Below are 20366 nucleotides of genomic sequence, written 5' to 3' on the forward strand. Positions count from 1 at the left end.
TTTGATCACTAGATGAAGCCTTCGTTGAAGAACTTCAAGCTTTACTAGAATAATCAATGGTTGCCCTATTGTTCATTAGGGTTTCAAGAGAAGAAAAATACATGGAAGAAGAGCAATGGGAGTTCTAACACATCAACAAGAGTGCCAATTGGTGACTAGAAGGTCTTTTAGTCTCGCAAAGATGTACCTATAGTACATATACCATAGTTGTCTTGGATTTTCCTATGTTGAAAATGAATTTGGATATGGAAGAAATGAAAGGAAAATGGATCAAAGACTAGTGCTTTGATACCACTAATAAGGAAATGACATGGAGAAGAGAGACAAGGACTACAAAAGATAGAGAAAGAGAAGAAAGAAGACAATATAGGAGAAAGAAAGAGAGAATGAAGAGAGAAAATTATCGGGAAGCCATGAAAGGTGCATGAAAGCTTGAGAGATGAAAGAAACTCTGCATTATGCTAAATGATGATATGAAAATAATGTCTCATGCATATTATATACTTGTCTTAGTGTGACCCCAAATATATTTATTAAATATATCAATACTTTCCCTTCATTACATTCACTTTGTCTAAAGATCTCATCTTCTTCTAGTGTCCTAATGACTTATATAAGGAGGAAACCCTAAGCTCTTTCTCTATCATACATTGTTCATGCATGCTTGAGTCACTGCTTTAGCTGCTTTCCTTTGCACTCCCCTTCCATATCTATGGACACAAACAAGGTAGCAATTGCTTGTAAGGGTGAGCAGCATAGCAACTTAGCAATGTTGATGACACTTACACCGCAAGTTAGATCCTTTAGTCCTTACCAATTATGTCCTTGTTTGATTTTGGAGGTAGCATATGATTCCCTCCCCTTTCATCAAGTCTTGTCTATTGTTGTTCTTACAGCTATGTGTATAAGCTATCAGGTTGCTTCTTAATTTTTAGCGTAAACAATGTAACACGAGATGGCTTATTTAGTTTCTCTTCCATTTCTCAATTGATTCATTTTGTATGCATGTTTTTCTATTTAATTTCTTGTTGAAACATGCACTGGTGAAGATGATGCTAGTGGCAGCTATCTTCTTTAAGTTCTCTTATTTTGTTGGTATGAGCAAACTTTAGACAATCGTCACTGTTTCTTAGCATTTGGGATTGTAACAAAAGTAAAAATCATTTAGCATCCCTTAGTACCTAGTTAGCGACACTAGTACTTACGAGTCACTAATAGCGAGCCTCAACTTATTGTGTACTACACTATGAGTAAAAATGAATTTGACATGGCAGATGACAAGTACATTTATACAAAGCATATTGTGACGATAGGCAAGATTCAATCTTCAGCTTGTATTTTGATAGGGTATCTTTGAAAAAGCTTGTTTTGATAGGCAAAATGGTATTTGATAGTAAAATACTTTTAAATTTAGGCCTTGATTTAGTTTTTGATTTAGTATGCATGATATTCACTTTCTTTTCTAGATGTTAGCTCAGTTATAGTCACTACATGATATTCGCTCTCTTTAATGCTCGCACACATAATACACACTCACACTCATACACAGTGACACACATGTTTTCATGCTTTCATATGCACATATCCACATGCACATACACACTCACACACATGTTCACATGCTTTCATATGCACACATCCACATGTACGTACACACTCACATGCACATAGATTCACTCTTCTCACCCCCTTTTTTTTGCTTGTAGATATTTGTTGCATTGGTTAAATCCATACACCAATAGAAATTGGTGAAAATTTAAAGTCGTAGTTTTTAATTTTTCATTTCAAAGTTGTATCTTTTACTTGGGTGCAATGTCTTTTCAATTGGATGCATTTAGTCGAGGATTTAGTTCATGACTAATATTTTCCAATTTAACATGCTATACTTTTTTAGTCTATCTAGTTTATTATTCTAATGCTTTATCCAATGAAGCACATGAGGTAGATAAAGCCTCCTTGGGTTTCTCCTTTATAGGAAAATGGTCACTATGCCTACAAAGAATTTGATGATACCAAAGGATGGATCTTATGTATTGGGCTCTCTAAAAGGTGATGGAGTTAAACTTATTGAACTTTGCTTCAACCCACTTAAGCCTCCTTGGTTTTCTCCTTTATAATGAAATGATCGTTATGCCTATAAAGAATTTGATGATACGAAAGAATGGATCTTATATGTTGGGCTCTCTAAAAGGTGATGGAGTTAAACTTATTGAACTTTGCTTCAATCCACCTAAGGTTACAAGTAGCTTTGACTCTATGCATTCTCAAAGATTAGCTTAGAATATCTCGTGAGGTAGTAGGCATCCGAAGGGACTATAGACCACCGTCTAGATCCTTCATCTTATTTGCACAAGGATACAACAATTGTTTCTCTACTTCTCTTAGTTTGAAAAGAAGATATGTTCGTATCAAGAATTGCAACTCCATTGTTATAAAGTTGTTATTCCATTAAATTGTGCAAGTTTCTACTCTTCAACAACATGGTTGTTTGGTACTTCAAAAAACCAAACCTAATTGCAGTATTATTGATACTAAATTTTGTAATGTCCTCCTTGCATGGGTCCCTCCAAAGTCAATGTCCTTTCAAGAATTTTTCTACCTAGTAGGCTTTTCTTCCCCCACATAAACTCAAGCAAGTCACTTTTTCTTGGAAATTCCTTCCACTCTATAATCGTTTTTGTATCGTCGACCCAATGATACCTTCACTATCAATCATACTTTTTATATTTTTTGCTTTTGTAGTGAATGTTTATACAAGGAATATCTGCATGTGGGTACCACCAATTTAGATATCATACAAAATGTTTTTGTATGAACTTTACTTAATAAAGGCATGGATCATATTCCAACCGGGAGATTAAACTTGAATGATGCTAAGGAATCCCTTCCACAAGGGTTTATCTCTTGGGTATAATGAAATTGGATTCTCATCCTTTCATTGTGAAATTTGAAAGTTACATCACAAAGAAACTAAATATTTCCTTTAAAGAGAAGGTGTTTGATGTCAATCTTCCATCACCAAACAACTTATCCACATTGCTTCATGGTTTCCTCATTTGTGGCATTGATAAAGCCCTCAATAATCCATCAAATTTTTGCAAGAAACTTCTTCTATCCTTTGTCTTGGGCTTGATTTTGAGGATACAACCCTCAATGAAGACAATCTTAGCTCTTAAATTCTTTATTTCTTAGGCTCTTTTAATGCAACTTTCTTAAATTCCACATCATTCCCCTCCTAATGGGCACCTTTAGGCCCACAAAAATGAGTTTTGTTGACCACAACACTTCCCATTGCATCTAACTGAATATACCAAGATCCTCACTAAGATTCTTAAAGCTTGCAAGCATGTCTTACAATTGACTTTCTGATTGAGGGCGATGTAACTACACTTTGAAACAAAAACAAATCAAATTTTTAATACAATGAATACACTCCTTCATATACATTGAGAGTCCATCGATGAAAAGAGATCAATGATACCTTGAAACCAATTCTTGTTATGAGAAACATGATAGAGGCATACATTGCCACAAGAGAGTTGGGTAGGAACTGACACAAAATAATCCAAATTTTATTCCTAAATATTCGGTTTGAAAACCTATTGTATTGATTATGAAGATTTCTAGTAAAACAACTTGCTAGGAATTGACATAAAATAATCCTTTTGGATTGTTAGTTCTACCCAAGAAGACAACTTGCCTATCTCCATTTCTAGGATATGTGCTATTGGCATAACCAGATGTTACAAACCCATTCTCCATCATGGGGATATATGACAGATTTCCATCATGGAACCCATCATTTCCTATGCTTTTCATTAAAAAGAAGTAAATATATCCCCCTTTTTCCTAGCCATTCTAAGGTGGAATGGTCTAATTAGCCCAAACATGTGTATCAATCTAACCCTTGAGGATTGCCTTTGCCCTGCAACTCATGGGCTTATTGATAGCATGGTACTTTCCTTAGTGGGTTTCAAAAAAAGACAATGCTTGGGCATTCTCGTGGATTTTCATGCTCTCACTTATGGTGTAATATTTATCTCTTCTGCTTTGAATTTATCTTTTGTAAACAACGCTTCCTCCAATAGATATGATATTCTAAAACACTTTATCCACACTTTTAGGTATTATGATGACCTTCACTTTATTTCACAACTTTACTGTTACATCCAGGACTTTAACATCTGTATATATGATAAAAAGTACCATCTCCCATTTATATCTATCAAATATACACAACACTATGATAATCATCCATCTTCCTAGTAGGCACACAAAGTAATTTTCTCCCAAATCGGACCCATCCCATATTCCAACAATGATGCTTTGGATGCATTGGCATGCATCTAGCTACTTGCCAAACGTATCACTACTAATGATTTTGCAAAGGTTTGTCATCTTTGGAGACTCATTGTGGTTGATTTGGCAGAAGGGCATCCCCTTCTCAAGTTGGATATTTAAGTCTCATAGCTATTGTTTGAGACATAGGATTGAACCATACCTTAGGACTGTGTGTGGATGGGGTGGTGGTCCCTTGGATACTACGACCCATTCACCCTGTAGATATGGGCATAGTTGCAGGCACACTTTTCAGCCCATTCTTCGATTTATTTTAATTGTTTTTGTGTGTGTGGACTCTTATCCCTATTCTACTACCATTTACAACAAATGTGTCCCAGGTCCATGGGCCATACTCCTCTTTTCACCATCGCATGATGTGGAAAAAAAAGAAGAAAAGATTAAAAAAAGGGGGGGGGATAATAGAATGGCCTTGGGTTTTCCCATTCTCTCTAAACTTCCACCTCTTTGTCCATCCATGCTACAATATTTGTATTTTGATATAATACCCATGATGATTTCTTTTCCTTAAGTTAGCTCATTAATCTGACTTCAATGCCTCCAGCTCTGAAGCTTATTAAATGGTTCGCTCACTAAATTTACTCCTGCTTTCTGATCATGCGCTGTGACTAAGTCCGCTATCGGCCCGGCCCTTACTAGTTGCCGACCATGCTCTTATATTCCTCCACCAGCTTAACGATGATCATTCGCATGCATTGGCTTCTCTACCTCATTCCGCATGTAATTCCTTGTTTGTAATGCCGTCCTGGAACATTCGAGTGCTTGAACAGTGGCACGTTTAACAAGGAAGAAATTAAAAGAAATGCAGCTCGTCAGATTAGTTGCGCCATCGAACGATTCAACTAACCGATCAGTATCATCGTCATCTCCCTCCCTCACAATCATCATCTATCATCGTTAATCCCATCGAACTCCACCATGAAACTCGCCTTTGTTATTAGAATCTCTACGATTAAACATGTATAGAGGAATGAATAGAGCATGGCAGATTAACGATGGGCATAGAGAAAGATGAAGCGCTGGTCGAACGAACACGTAGAGGCAAAGCAAGGCTACATGATAGCCCCTTAATATATACATATATAGGAATAAAAATAGAGCAAATCAGATTGAGGAAGAAGGAAAGGAGGTCTTCACCCCTCTCTTGAAGCTTGCCATCATCATCCTCTCTTTTTGATTACTAAGCAACCTTCTTGTAGCCAATACTAGCTCCTTTTATAGCCCACCCTACCCCCACCAATACTACTAGAGCTTCACAATACACGAGGGAACCTATGTACAAAGCCAACTTTTGTCATCGTCACAAGAGGGAGAGGTTCCACTATAGCTACATCCACCTTGTGCTACAAGTTTAGTAGAGCTATCAATTCTCTCAAGGACCTATGAACTAGCAACACACACACATTAAGGCAAGAAGTACGAGATGGTAGTGAAGAGGAGTGTTTCCAATTCAAGGCATACAATCAACTTCACATTGGTAACCCCCCATTACTACATGAGCTTTTTCAGTGCCTCAGAACCTTGTATCTTAAAGTATTTAACTGACACCTTGAAGAAGGTGTGGATAAATACATTGTCAATATATTTTCTAAAGATTGTTTGATCTCATCTTTGTGTTTGTGTGTAAATTATTTGAATGTATCTTGAGTTAACTAACTAATTAAAGAAGTTGTTTTTATATGTTGAATTAATTGTGTTAGGTAATTGGATAATTAAGAAAATTTTGTCTTGAATAAGAAGTGGGAGGGTAAGAGGTTTCCCACAAAATGATATGTTAAAGTCAAAAGAGCCAAAACATGACTATCCTAAGAAGATTAGTTTAGAAAAAACCTTCTGTTATTTTAGGGGGTCTAGTTGAGACTTTGCCTCGTCATGGACAATGGGTCAACATGTCAACTTCCCCTTGTTTCTCACCCTTTTTAAACCAAGTATGAGCCTCGTATCAAGTTGACTTATACAAGTAGCTACTCGGCTAGATAAACTATTAGGTAACCCTAATAATGTTTAGAAGCCTTCTTTATAGGTCGACCCTCTTGTGAATGAGGTGGAGCTTTTCTTGCGAGGTAGACTCAAGTAATCCTAAGCAACAAAGTCCATGATATTCCAAGGGAGTTTTAGATGGCCATACCTAGTCTAGGCTACCGAAATCATGCTATCAAGAGAGCATTTGATAAGCATGTTACACATATTGAACTCTAGCATGAAACTTACATTTGTTATTTTCCCTACAAGTAAATACAAAGTAGATGTATAGAGGAATGAGAAGCTAACAAAAGTTGTAGATGGAATGATAATGATGATAATGAGGGAGATGACAATGATAGTTTGTTTGTTAAATCGTTTGGTGTGATTAACTTGATGTCTTGACAAAATGATAGCTATATTTAATATAATTTCTTTTGATTTTTTCTTTTTAAACTTTGCTAACATTTAAGTCAAATGCAAGACATTACATTCCTATATTTTTTCTTAATCCACTATGTTAACCCTCAAATGAACAAGGTGGAAAAGCCAAAAAATCTAAAGCTAAAGGCAAGTCCAAGGCAAAAGTGAAATAGAAGACGAAGGCATGCCAAGAAGAATTTGGAAACACAAGAAGTGCAGAAAAGTCCTAAATCAAGGAGAAAGGCGCACGAGAAAAAGTGCAAGTCAATACTTTTGTAAAAAAGATGCAGGGTGACACACCATGATTTATTGTAAGAGTGCCCGTGCAATTTGTAAAGGTGCATGGACAGTAGAAAGGAAGCTAGGAAGATAGGAGGGCAATGGGAAAAATGGCCTAATAAGTCACGACCGACCATATAAAAAAAGGGGATAAGGGGATGACCGCCCAAAAGGGATTTAGGGTTTTGTATATAAAGTTGAAAAGTGAATGAGAAGCTCATTCTTGTGTGTGGCCAAAAGTGGCTCTCTTCTTCTTCTTATTCTTCTTCTTCTTGCTTGCTTGCTTGCTTGCTTGAGCTTGTGATTGAGAGAGGGAGTGTGAGAGTGTGAAGGAGTGAGTGTGTGAGGGTGAGGGACTGGGGGGGAGAAGCTCTCCATCGTCTCCTCTCTTCTTCTCTTCTCTTCTCTTCTTGGGACAATGGAGCTTAGAGTGCAACACTTTGAGGATGGAGCTTGCTTGAAGCTTGCACTTGGATCGTGAAGCTACCTGAGTGCTCGGGAGAGGAGGTAACTCGATCAGGCATGGAGGTAAGCTCACTACACCCATAGAGATAGATAGCGCGTCGGCTATGTGAGAGGTAGCCATTAGTACTCGGCTGTCACACCATATTGGGGAATATGGGAATTTCCCATAAGGTTGGGACACATGGTCAAATCTTTGGATTTGTCATAACTTGAACACTATAACTCCAAATTGAGTGCTCTATAGCTCAATAGATTCCATTTTTCAAGTGCTTTCCAATGATAGGTTACATCATATGGTTTTGAAAAACTTATGGGTATGTTATTCGGGTGCCATCTTTTTAGTATTCAAAAAATAAAAATTGGAATATTTCCAAACTCACTAATATTGTGTTCTTGGAATGCTTGAAGCAATAAGCAATTTATGGGTCTCAATGGTTAATTGCCACTACATTTTGGTTCCATAGCCAGGACCAACGAATTCAAACCTTGAGCGCTTGCGCGCTTCGAATCGACCATCGAAGTAGGGTTTTCCTTGAACAGGTGCTTGAGGTAGATAGGTAGGAAACGAGGGAGTTTGAAGGGGCATTCAATCTCCTTAGCAAGTAGATTTTTGGTTTTTAGACTTGAAAAAGCATGTTGGAGTAGTGTAGGTATTTTTCTTACGATTTTTTATTGCATTTAGGTAGGATAGGAGCAAAACATTAGAGCATGCAGTAGGGTTTTCTGTTACAGTATAACAGGCTGAAACATGGAAAAGAAGGAAAAAAAACTGAATTTTTGGGTTAAACATTGGTGAGGGGAGCAAGACTAAGGTGAGTACGGGCTTGGGCATGGTGATAAGGAGCGAGGAGTAGCAAGAAAGACCACATTTTGCATTGTAGGGTTTCAGGAGAGCTGGAGAGAAGAGAGAGCTTCATTGCGTGGACCTGCTTCGATCTTGCCATCGAGGAGTTATTTTCCCACCACATGCAATTCCACACCTTCCCCTGCATGAGTAGCTTGGATCTGCAAGTGCTCGACTAGTAGGAAGGCCTCAATCTCTCAACGCGACGAATTCTATGGAGTCCGTTGAAAAACGCGTCATGCTCGGCCTATCCAAGTGACGGCGATTCTGGGACGAGTCCCAAAATCAGCCCTCGTTCCACTCTACTCGAACACCCACCGCTCGGCCCATCCAAACTGGCCACTCCAACGAACTTAATATTCTGCCCAACTTAGTACACGGCCCTCGGTCCTTTCAAATCGATCCTCGCACCACTCAGTCACTTGGCCCTTGGACCGTTGAATTCACCCTTCGGACCGCTTGCATTCGGCCCACCTAACTCGGCCCTCGGTCCTCGAACAAGCCGAATCAGGCATTCAGCCCCCCTGCAATTCGGACCTGCTGGGCCGAATTTGGATTTGGTCAAATTTTTAACTTGTAGACCTTGAAACCAACCTAGAGACCACATAAAGCCAAAAGCACATCATAGATCTATCATTGGGCTTAAATCTAGAGCAATTAGTTCAAAATTTGGCTACGAACGGCCCTTCAAATCTCATATAGTATTTAGCATAACGGCCTTGTGAGCCGGAGGGGACTATCCCCCCCCCCCCCCCCCGGACCCCCGTAGAGAGGGCCCCTCCGCACCTCCCCCAAGTAGGTTGGAGAGAAAACGTGCACCGTAACAAGCTCTCCAAATTAGATCCAAGTGTAGTAATGGCTCTACACAAGCATGGATTCTCGCTTGCAAAAGAGCAACCAAAATCCCATACCCAAACAAAGACAAACAGAGACCCTAGAACCTCAATGGGCCAATCTAGCCAACAAGGACAAAAAGGCCACATCACAAAAACATGTATGTGTTGCATTTGGACTACATCTAGTCAAAGTGGAAAGAAATAATATCAAGCTCAATTGCGAGGATGACTAGATATAATAATCCTGATGATAGATGCACCTTGAATAGCACTGCATAGACGATCCAAGACATCAGTGGAGAATCCACATCTGATCATGTAGTTGGGGACTCAAGGGCATTTGTCAGAAGGCCTAAAATTATAAGTTAAGACCCAGAATATGAAGACATAGTACCACTTGATTATCTTAGGGTCAAACTCACCGCGAAAAGAGAGCACAATGTCGATGCTCTCATTGATGAAGGAGCTGATTTTAATATCTTGACCTATGATTCATGGACCCTACTAGGGCAACCAGAACTCACACCGACTAATGCAACTCTTAGTCCTTATGGGGGACACTCACAAGCACTTATAGGAAATTTCAAAATCCTCGTAACTATTGAAACAGAAAGCTTGCCTATCCTCTTCCATGTTTCTCCAAATAGTGCTAACTGTGGAAAAGAAACCCTCTTAGAAAGACCCTTCAAAAGGGCAACAAAGTGTGAGGCTGATTATGTACCACAGATGATACACTTGACACTACCGAGTGTGAGGATAGTCACAACCTTTAGCAAGGGTGACCTCGTCAAACCTCGAGGGAAAGGCAAGAAAGGTGCTAACATAACAGGCAAGCCTACTAACAAGAGAGAACGCCTTGTTGAAAGAGTTGATACAAGCGCATGTTGAACAGAGAGAACCAATGAGTGAGGCCATGCTTGAAACAAGAAGGTCAGGTGACAATGCCAAGGACAGGCTTTGGACTTACAAATATCATATAAGGCCACAAAAGAAGCCCAATCCTTACAGACGAAGGCATCAATGTTTGCTACGTGCTTAAGGGTATTACATAGGTAACCGACGGATTTGGATACCAAAGCCCCCTGGTAAATCACCTCTATTAGCTGAAGGCCAGATTATGGCAACAGCAAAGAAGCGAAGAAGAAAATCCAGATGAAAACCCAAGTCTTCACTCAACAAGGTTGGAGTGACTAAGCCCCTCACAAAAATCAAGAAACCAAGCAAACTATTCGAAGGGTGGATCCTCAGTCTAGCATGCTTAACAAGCGAATATCATATGTACCCATTGAGTGTACACAAAAGCCACTAGTGCCCAAGGAGCCTTTGATTTCCCAAGAGTATAATGAGCATCATAGGTACAACATTGCCCATGGTAAGATTAATTGCTCAACAAAGCAAATGGCAGAATCATCTAACAGCCACGAGCAAATCATCCAGTCAGTGTTAAAGCCACTTAGGAGTCCCAAGTCTCCTACACCCTCTTTCCCTAAACGGACACAAGAAGAACAATAGCAGTCGTCAAGTGCAGCTGCTCAATCCCAATCTCTATCTCCATCTGAGCTTCCAAATGTCCAAAATCTAGGACATGACACTACCCTTAGCTCTCAGCCTAAGGATATGCCTATGCAATCCATCATGACTAGCTTCGATCTGCACAGGTGAATGTGCAAAGCGAAACAAAAGACATGGCCACTTCTGATCTACTTAAGGACTTGACACTACAGCCTACCAATAGTGGCCAATCTGTTGAACTAGCCGTTACTACTTCCAATCAGGAATCACAGCAGTCATAACCTTTGACCGTGACAATGCCCCTTGTGGAATGTATCCTTAGCCATTCACTGATAAAAGAGGTGTTGCAACCAACATCCTTGATATCTCCAGCACTACCAAAGCACCTAAAGCCTAGGCTTGAGGAGAAACCTCTCAAAGATGTGGCCCAAGATATGGCACTTCTGACCAATCAACCTATCAAGGCTATTCAACAAGTCACAGCTAGGTCCCATGAGAGCACACCATTATAGAAAGAGAGTGCTAAGGCCCAACCAAGCACATCAATGGCTGACCTAGTTCAAAGTCCTAAGTCTTTAAGAAAGACACCTTCATTGCCCACGAACAAAAGGATAACACAACGAACACAACGACAGTTGCAAGTGGTTGTGGACATTAAAAAGATTGAGACCAAGAGCATGGAAAAACTTGGGAATAAAGTATCGACCGACAACAGAACTTGCATTGACCAATCGAGAGTCGATACAACACTGTCACAAGAGGGTGACGAATCTATACCAATCACATCCAAGGAAAACCATAACACAATAACAACAAAGCCTCAGGAGAAACATGGAAACCCTGAGGACATAAACAATCCTAGAGTTGACCAATCTTGCTCGTCTAGGCTTGAGCCCCCAGGTATGTCGCAGAATGCTTAACTGAGTTGAATGCTAAACTCAAAGTGTTCACACGTGTCTACATCCTTGCAAACATGGGCGCATTCCCTAGAGATCAACCTGAAGAATACTTGCCATTTCCCCTATCCTAGGGAGCAAGAACATCTTGATGAGCACTATGACAGGCTCCTGCATGAACGCATGCGACTCATCTCTAACGAGGAAGCCGACAAACTATGCTTAACTGTGACATTCAATGATGTGCTCTGCCAACCAAATCTCTTAGAGATAGAGCAACTAAAGCAACAATCAGAGGGTCAAAGTCAATTTGAAAAACATTGGATTGAAAACCACATTACAATGGCCGAATTGGGAGCCATGATTATGACAATCTCAGAGGAGCGATTGGCCAAATGGCAGTCTCAAAGAGACCCAACCTATGTGGCGCCAACTTTCTTTGCTGACGGCCATTCGGGGTATGGACTTAGCCGAAACTAGCCAAGAAAACTCTCTAATTGATAAGGTTCTCACTGAGGAGGAGCTACATGTTGCGATTAGGCTTCGGACAAGGTACCATGCTACTCAATGTTGCAAAATATCTATTATTATTGAGTAAGTTGCCACAAGTACTAGATACGTGTGCCACACTCTAGTATAATCCTGAGTTCTACAACAAGTTTTTACCCTCACGAACCGACATGGATGCATAAATTGTACATAAATGAACAATGTGTTTTGTGAATGTGAATAAATAATATCCAAGCAAGCACACACACAAGAAATGATAGTCAAGCATAGAGAGAAAAGTTTGGGTTTGACAGGCTGAGGTCCTAGGGTCCTCCTTCGACCACACATCTAGAAGTCGTATGACCATTCCCACCTCCGAGTAAAGGGCAAATAGTCCTCATGACCGCCATGGGAAGCCTTGACCAACACCTTTGAGGGTGTACACGGGGCACCATCCCTTTTTACGGGCTCTCCCTCTGCTTCCGATCTCCCCTTCTGAAAATGAGTCTTGCCCCAATTCATCACAACCACTCCATGTGATTTGGGATAAGCAAAGATCTACTACGCCCTTCAGTCAAAGCAGGACAAATATTATCACGAGGGTTGTCCCTCTACAATGACTACTATGTGCTTGATGAGCTACTGGTTAATCCCTGTCATGTGAATAATTCCATCCTACCTCAAGGCCTAACCCTTGGTTCACTTTTTGTAGGTCTCCTCACAGTAGCCGTCATGGAGCACCCAATGGAGCTAGCTTGTAAGGACACTATCCGCCATCGGAGGGAGCATACGGCACAAACTCCTCCACCAGAGCGCTATGTACCTACCCTTAAGAGGTATGCATCGAAAAGAGACCCTAAGCGACACCGCCCCGGATGTAGGCCAAAAACTTCCCAGGCTAGGAAAACAAAGGCTCAAGGGAACGCCCGGGGTGTGGCAACCCTGGTCGTGCAGACGCTCGGGCACCAGGTGCTCAAAAGAGGAGAAGGCAGCTCAAAACAAGAGGGAATTTGATGAATCATTTAAAAGCATTCTTGAAACAGCTACGGATAGGGAATATACCATTCGGGTCCCGATCGATATCTTCCTTGCCTGGCGTAACAGGAACCCCTCATCGGCACACCCAGAGTCGCTCAACCACCCGAACTCACCCCGCCTCATACAAATAGAATAGCCCCTATATTGTATAAGCTACTTAACAAAGGCCGTCTTGCCGTAACTTTTTGTTCTTAAGTGGTTAAAGGGGCAAGCTCCCCCCAACTGTACAAACCTGCCTTACTACTAATACATGGCCTGTCTTTAACAAGCGCCGATGAGATGCATTGCAATCAACACCAAAGGATTTAGATGAAGTAATATCTTTTTGTGTTGCATCGACTCATCATAATTGACGCATATGATTTGCATGTACTCTCACGAAGCGTCAAGTGAATGCAGGACGACACAGGTCTCTCTACGAAAGTGTTTAGGGCCCAAGTCACTGCAAGACCACCAACCTCACGAAGAGCCATGACAAAAGCCTCACTGCCAAAAGTGAAAATCACCCTTGCCAATTGCCTATATCGCATGACCCAAGCAAGATCAAGGGGGCCACTCTCTCTTTCTGGGTTAAACTCTACACTTGGTACTCATGGCAACTATTACCTCAATTGTACCAACATCGCATGGTACAGAGAGATTTTGCAAAATCTCCAGTGTATCTCCCCATCTCATCAACTATTTCTCTAGCAACGAGGCTAGGGTACAATCATCAGTGTAATATCCATTTCCACAGCCTTCGAATCTCAACATTTCCCAACCCATTGAAAGGTTTGCCTCAACGTATTGCAATGGTTGTACTCAAGTTATTCTTTTTTTTTTAAAGAAAAGAAAGAAAAAAAAAAGCACTCACAATCACAACACAACACCTAGGGGTCCTCAAATTAGGTACGCCTAGTGACCTTGGCCGATTGGCTCCGTCCCTAGTTCCCTAGCTCTCTACACATTCCCAACAATTGTTCATGGCACATTAAGGGCAGGACATACCTAGGAAGCTTGTCTCGCCTATGGTTAGACATGGGAGTGTGAGAGTGTGAGGGAGTGAGTGTCTGAGGGTGAGGGACCGTGGAGGAGAAGCTCTCCATCATCTCCTCTTTTCTTCTCTTCTCTTGCTCGCGGCAATGGAGCTTGGAGCATGCGGCTTGAGGATGGAGCTTGCTTGAAGCTTGCACTTGGATCGTGGAGCTACTAAAGTGCTCGGGAGAGGAGGTAACTCAATCGAGCATGGAGGTAAGCTCACTACACCTGTAGAGATAGATAGCGCGTCAGCTATGTGAGAGGTAGACATTAGTGCTCGGCTTGGAATGCTTGAAGCAATAAGTAGTTCATGGGTCTCGACGGTTGATCACCACTACACACCAACCCCACTCTTTTACTCCATTTAATTAACTCTTACTTCATTAAATAGGCTAATATGACTCTTTATTTATCCATATGTTATCTTAACAATAGTTCGTTATCTTGCCTTCTATAATGCTTGAAAAAGGTTGCACACTTGGTTTGCCAACCCCACTCTTTACTATTATAATTAACTCATTTTATTACTTTTTGTCTTTTATTGTATTGTCATGACAATGACGTCTCAATCCTTCTTGCTTCACCGTCTTATTAATAATTAGTACCAGGTGCTCCGAATCTAGATTCTCTAAGTGCTTTGTATCGATGTCATCCTAGCACTTTGCATAGATGTTCAAATGCACGTTTCATGTGGTAAGAGGATTCATGGGAGGTTGATACAAGGATATAATCCAAATTTTAAAAGCTTTAGTTAGATTAATATAATATTTATTGTATGAAAATGCAATATATGGAAATATGGTACTCAATAATGTATAGGGAGTAGAAGGCCAACGTTAATAGGATTGAGCCTAAACTATATCTCCAAATAACCCTTGTAACCATTCCTTAAAGTTTTTAAAAGACAAACACATTTATTGGTGATTTCTATTCACATTGAGCCTATCATGGTATACATATTATCCTCATACATTGAGCTTATCATTAAATGGTGATTCATATTCATATTGAGTCTATCATGGCATGCATTTTATCCTCACACTAATCCTATCAGATTACATGTATTTGAAAATCTCTAAACTATATTAAGAACTACTACTACTATTCTCTCTCTCTCTCTCTCTCTCTCTCTCTCTCTCTCTCTCTCTCTCTCTCTCTCTCTCTCTCTCTCTCTCTCTCTCTCTCTCTCTCTCTCTCTCTCTCTCTCTCTCTCTCTCCACACACACACGTACACACATATATAACTAATATAACATATATACATAGTTTTATATATGAAATATATTTATATATTTATATATTTTTTCTTTGTTATTAATTAACATATTTATCATTAATAATTAACATATAATTAATTACATCATAGTAGCATTATATGTATATCAATTATTATTCACATAATCAAGTATACTAAAGTATTAATAATTAAAATAAGTATATTATAACTATCATTAATACATAAAGAATAATTATACATATTAATCATTAGTTAAAATTAAAATACACTAATTTCATATTATAGATTATAGCTATTTATAAATGTATATGTTAAATTATATCATTTATAGTTTTTATTTCAATTTCATTGAGATTTATTTTCTATCCAAGAATGAAATTCTCATCAAGATATTTTGCTAGATGATTTTCTAGCAAAGAGTTTATATGTTTTTCTAATCCTTACTAGCTTATGAGATTAATCTTTCTCTACTAGTTAATGTGTTTTTGTTGCTAGATAATCTTCTAGCAAATAGTTGATGTTGTTTTCTAATCCTTAGCAACTTGAGAGATCAATCTCTCTCTACTAGTTAATTTTTGAGCAATTAAAAATAGTACCTAACCAACATCCCTAAATACCTTAACTTCCTTTGAGTTTTAATTACATAAATATTTCATTTCAAATATGTAGCTTAATTTTTCTCTAAGACAAATTTAGTCCATCATTTTAGTATTGCAATATAAATATCCAATTGTATAGAAGTTTTAAGCATAAACTAGGTCCCATCATGGGAGGGGTTATTCCTATTGGAATTTTCTTCTAAAGCACCCATGTTTTCTATCCATCTACTTGACCCTTAGGGTGTCCACAAGGATCTTGAGACTCAAGTAGTTGTATTCTCATTCGTTATCATTTACTAACCAAGATTTCTATTATTGTTGTATCAAAAATTCTTTTTCAATTACAAGGGGGACACCTAGACTTGAGTCAGCGTGACGGAAATGTAGCTTGTACATGACACTTCTCATCCAACTCTAACGTTCCTTTATTTTAGGGCCATCTTGCACACATCGGCTCTCCTAGCATTTCCCTAGCCTCACTTCTCCTTTGGGCCTTTGTCATTATTATAAGACTTGCATGTCCTTGACTCAAGACTTGTCAAGGTAGAAGAATAAGCTCAACGAAGTTTAGTTGCGGAGTTTAGTTGAGCAAGAAGAAAGTCTCAAACTTTAAGGAGTGAGCTCTAAGATTAAAAAGGTGATATAAGGTCTCTAGATGTCGGATTGAGAGTTTTTTATGTGTTCTTGGGTGGATATATGATGGAGAGTAGGATGTGCAACAAAGGTAAATGTGATAAATGGACAAAATTAGCAATAGCAAATGGAGATAGGGTTGATATAGATAGTTGGAAGTCACTAGTATTGAATTGGGAGTATATGGATAGATTGAGGAGAGTAATTTATAGGGGCATTGTGATTTGCAAGGAGGTGGTAGAGATAAAGTGGCTTGGTTCTCCAAGTTTTAGACACAATCCTCTTCTCCTTCATTCTCTCTCTCTCCTCTCTTACTAGTATGATCCCTCTCTATCTCCCTTCTATATATATATATATATATATATATATATATATATATATATATATATATATATATATATATATATATATATATATATATATATATATATATATATATATATATATATATCTCTCTCTCTCTCTCTCTCTCTCTCTCTCTCTCTCTCTCTCTCTCTCTCTCTTTAACGCCATAGAAATCACATGTATCCCTAAGCCTTAGAGACTAAGGCTCTTTAATGATTGAGATCGACTTTTGTGATCGCATTGCTTTAGATTTGTGTAAGCAAGAGATGAAGCTAACATTGACGGTGATGAGGGCTACAATGATGATGATAGATGTCTACAAAAGCATTAAGCTTTTCCTATTTAGTAACTCTAAGATTATTACATCATCTCCCTCTTAGAGAAATTGAGATGTTCTCATCTTGAGAGGAACTAGGGTCATTATTTATATAGAGCTTCCCCATCCATCCAAGTGACATCCTCTTTAGGATAGTCCTTGCAAAGGGCAAGGTATTTCCTTTTCATCAATTATTCTCTCATGCTAGAGCTCAGGCTAAAGCTCAAAGACTCCTTGGCTTGGCATTACAATCTATTGATCATCTAGTATATGATTTAAGTTGGATACATAAGCCTTTAATAAACTAATATGAAAAACATCATGGATACTTAAGTATTCGAGGTGTTGCAACTTATATCCATTGGTCCCTAGGCACTTGAGGATCTTATAAGGTCCAGAATATCTTGGGTTTAGTTTCTTAAATTGAGCCAACGATAGCAAACTCTTCTTTGCGCAAGCTCCTTCTTTGAAGATTTGCATATGTTTTCCAAAATCGGCATATATTTTCTAATGATACCACAATTGTTGGATTTAGACATGGATATCCCAAGTTATGGTATTTTTACTTTCGATTAATCTAATTGGATAGTTACAAGAGTCTATAGGTCTTTCACTCCTTCATAATTATTGCTTCATAGGTAATTGTTTTTAGATTATGGGCTTTATTCTCAACATGGATCTACATCCTCTAAAGCTCTTTTGTATATTCCATTATAAAATTCATGCCCTTTCTAAGCTTTGGGGACAATGTTTCTTTAGGCCAAGTAGACTTATACTGAAGCATTGGTTTAGGGAAGAGTATATAAAGATGAGATGTAACAATGCTCATTATCTTTTTGAAATTAATCGATTTCATCTTGAGGACTCCTAACTTTTGGACCTCCCACCATAGCAAAGGGGTAAGTACCTTGCTCCACATTGCAAGAGGTGGATATTTTGCTGCCACATCTCTTTTCCTTTGATGTAATGCTTCAGCATATTAATCTAATCTTTGGCTATGGCTATCTTCATCATGGCTTTTCACATTTTTTGAATATTTCATGTATTTCTTTGTTGTGAGAAATTGGCTTTATTACAAAAAGGGGGAACATTTTTTAATAGGTTTGGAGAATGATGTAGGTTTGAGAGGCCTTCTAGTGGTTTAAAACCTCCCAGACCTACAACCAAAACAAAAATATAGTATAAATGCATGGTTTTTAGCCTAAGAGAAAGGGGAGCCAATAAAATAATACCTTACTCAAGGTGCATCATTTATTCTTCTTTAAGCAATGGAAATCGACTACCTTTTTGGGCCCATTAGTATCACAAACGTATTGCACCTTTTAAGTAAAAATACATATGTGCCACGATGCTTCCACAGGTGAAGGTAAATGATATATAAATTTGCGACTAACAAAAATCAAATTTTATCATGTGAAAACAATGCACTTATTGAAAAATACAAATGTAGACCAGTTGTGTAATGGAATTTAAACTTGTCATCACTAGTGGAAGCTTTCTATTTGATTCCTATAAACCACTAGCGCGAATGCTTTTGTCATGCTACTAACCTCAACAATATCTTAAAAAGTGTTATCCCACTGGTACCTGTTTTTTAATTGGCTCCTCTATCCTACACCTTACCTTGAATGAGATCTCACTCCATATGACCTATTAGATCATGGCCTTTGAGCTAGATATTATATGCAAACATCTTTGCACTCCCAAAAGAGAAGGTAGTTTGTGATAGGAAGAAGCTCTAAGGCTTAGATGATGGTGCCAAGCATGGTAGTGCACGACACCCTCTCAAGCAACACACTTTTTTTTTTTTAATAATCTACTGGCTACGCTAGTGGTAAGCCACTTATTTATAGAACCCATTTACCCCCATTCAAATGACCCCTTTTCCATACATATACTGAATGGCCATGTGGAAAGTAGGATTTGAACCAAAGAAACATACATGCACGTGCGCGCACACATACACTCTCTGTAGTGAGCGCAATCTATTAGCTTAAGATGGTAATTTCATGTTCTAGAGCAATGGGTACCATAGCATGATGGGACAACTTTCTATAGCTCTCCTCTTTTATGTGTTTGACCAACTTTATAAGCTCGAGTACATGGCCGACATACGACAAAGAGGAAGGATGTTGCTAACAAAAGCCATGGTGGTTGTGGGCTCAAACAACAAAGTAATATAAGGTTAGGGAAAGACCTCAACTAATGCTGCTAATAGGCATAGGATACATTTCAAGTGCCCTTCTTTATTGTGTAGTGGGAAGGGCAAGTTGGCCACTTTATGCACGTCGTGTGGGCCCAAAACATTTTGTCGATGGTCGGGAGTCTGAGATAGCGTGATGTGGCCAAAATTGTGAGACAAGAGGTCATTGGTGTAGTCTTCTTTATATGTTGTTGCATACTTTTACAACAAATGTTGGTGTACTTTGGCTAAGTTGTAGATATGTGAGCTCGACAATTGAGTCCACCAATGACAAAGGTTCAACTCCTTGATTTGACTTGTAGTTTTCAAAATACTTTCTACCTTTGTCTTTTATCATTTTAAAGTGTATTTCTTAGAATTCAATCAAACCATTTCGAAATGCTTTGATTTTAGAATAATTATTTTAGAAAGGTTCAACTCAATAGTTTGCATGCACAACTCATTAAATTGTTGAATCTGGTATGTATGAATTTTCTTCCACCATTTTCTCTCTTTTTATAATGAGAATTTTCTTCATGTTCTCTCTAAGCCCTTCCACTCTACTTCAAGGAACATGCATATAAATATAAAATTTTTGAAGATGGAGTGCGAGATTTGATACTGGGGGTCAAAAATGAGGAAATGGAGTGCATAGCACTGCAACACGTCCATTTGATTGGTCATTATGCACAGTCTCATGGCGGTCGACAACCACCCCCATGTCTCAGATCGACTTGCGTGTAAAGTGGTCAGCTCGCCCTTCCCAATACACCACAAGGAAGCCTGGTGCTTGCAATCTATCCCAGGCTGAGTGCATCCATGCTTCCTTTCCTATTGTAGGATGAGATAAACCTTTCCATCAGCTCTCTCTCTCTCTCTCTCTCTCTCTCTCTCTCTCTCTCTCGTATGATGCATGAACTTCATTCGCATCTAT

Source organism: Lygodium microphyllum, chromosome 29, assembly GCF_053477565.2.
Source record: "Lygodium microphyllum isolate KBCC chromosome 29, Lygodium_microphyllum_v1.1.10, whole genome shotgun sequence".
NCBI lineage: Eukaryota > Viridiplantae > Streptophyta > Polypodiopsida > Schizaeales > Lygodiaceae > Lygodium > Lygodium microphyllum.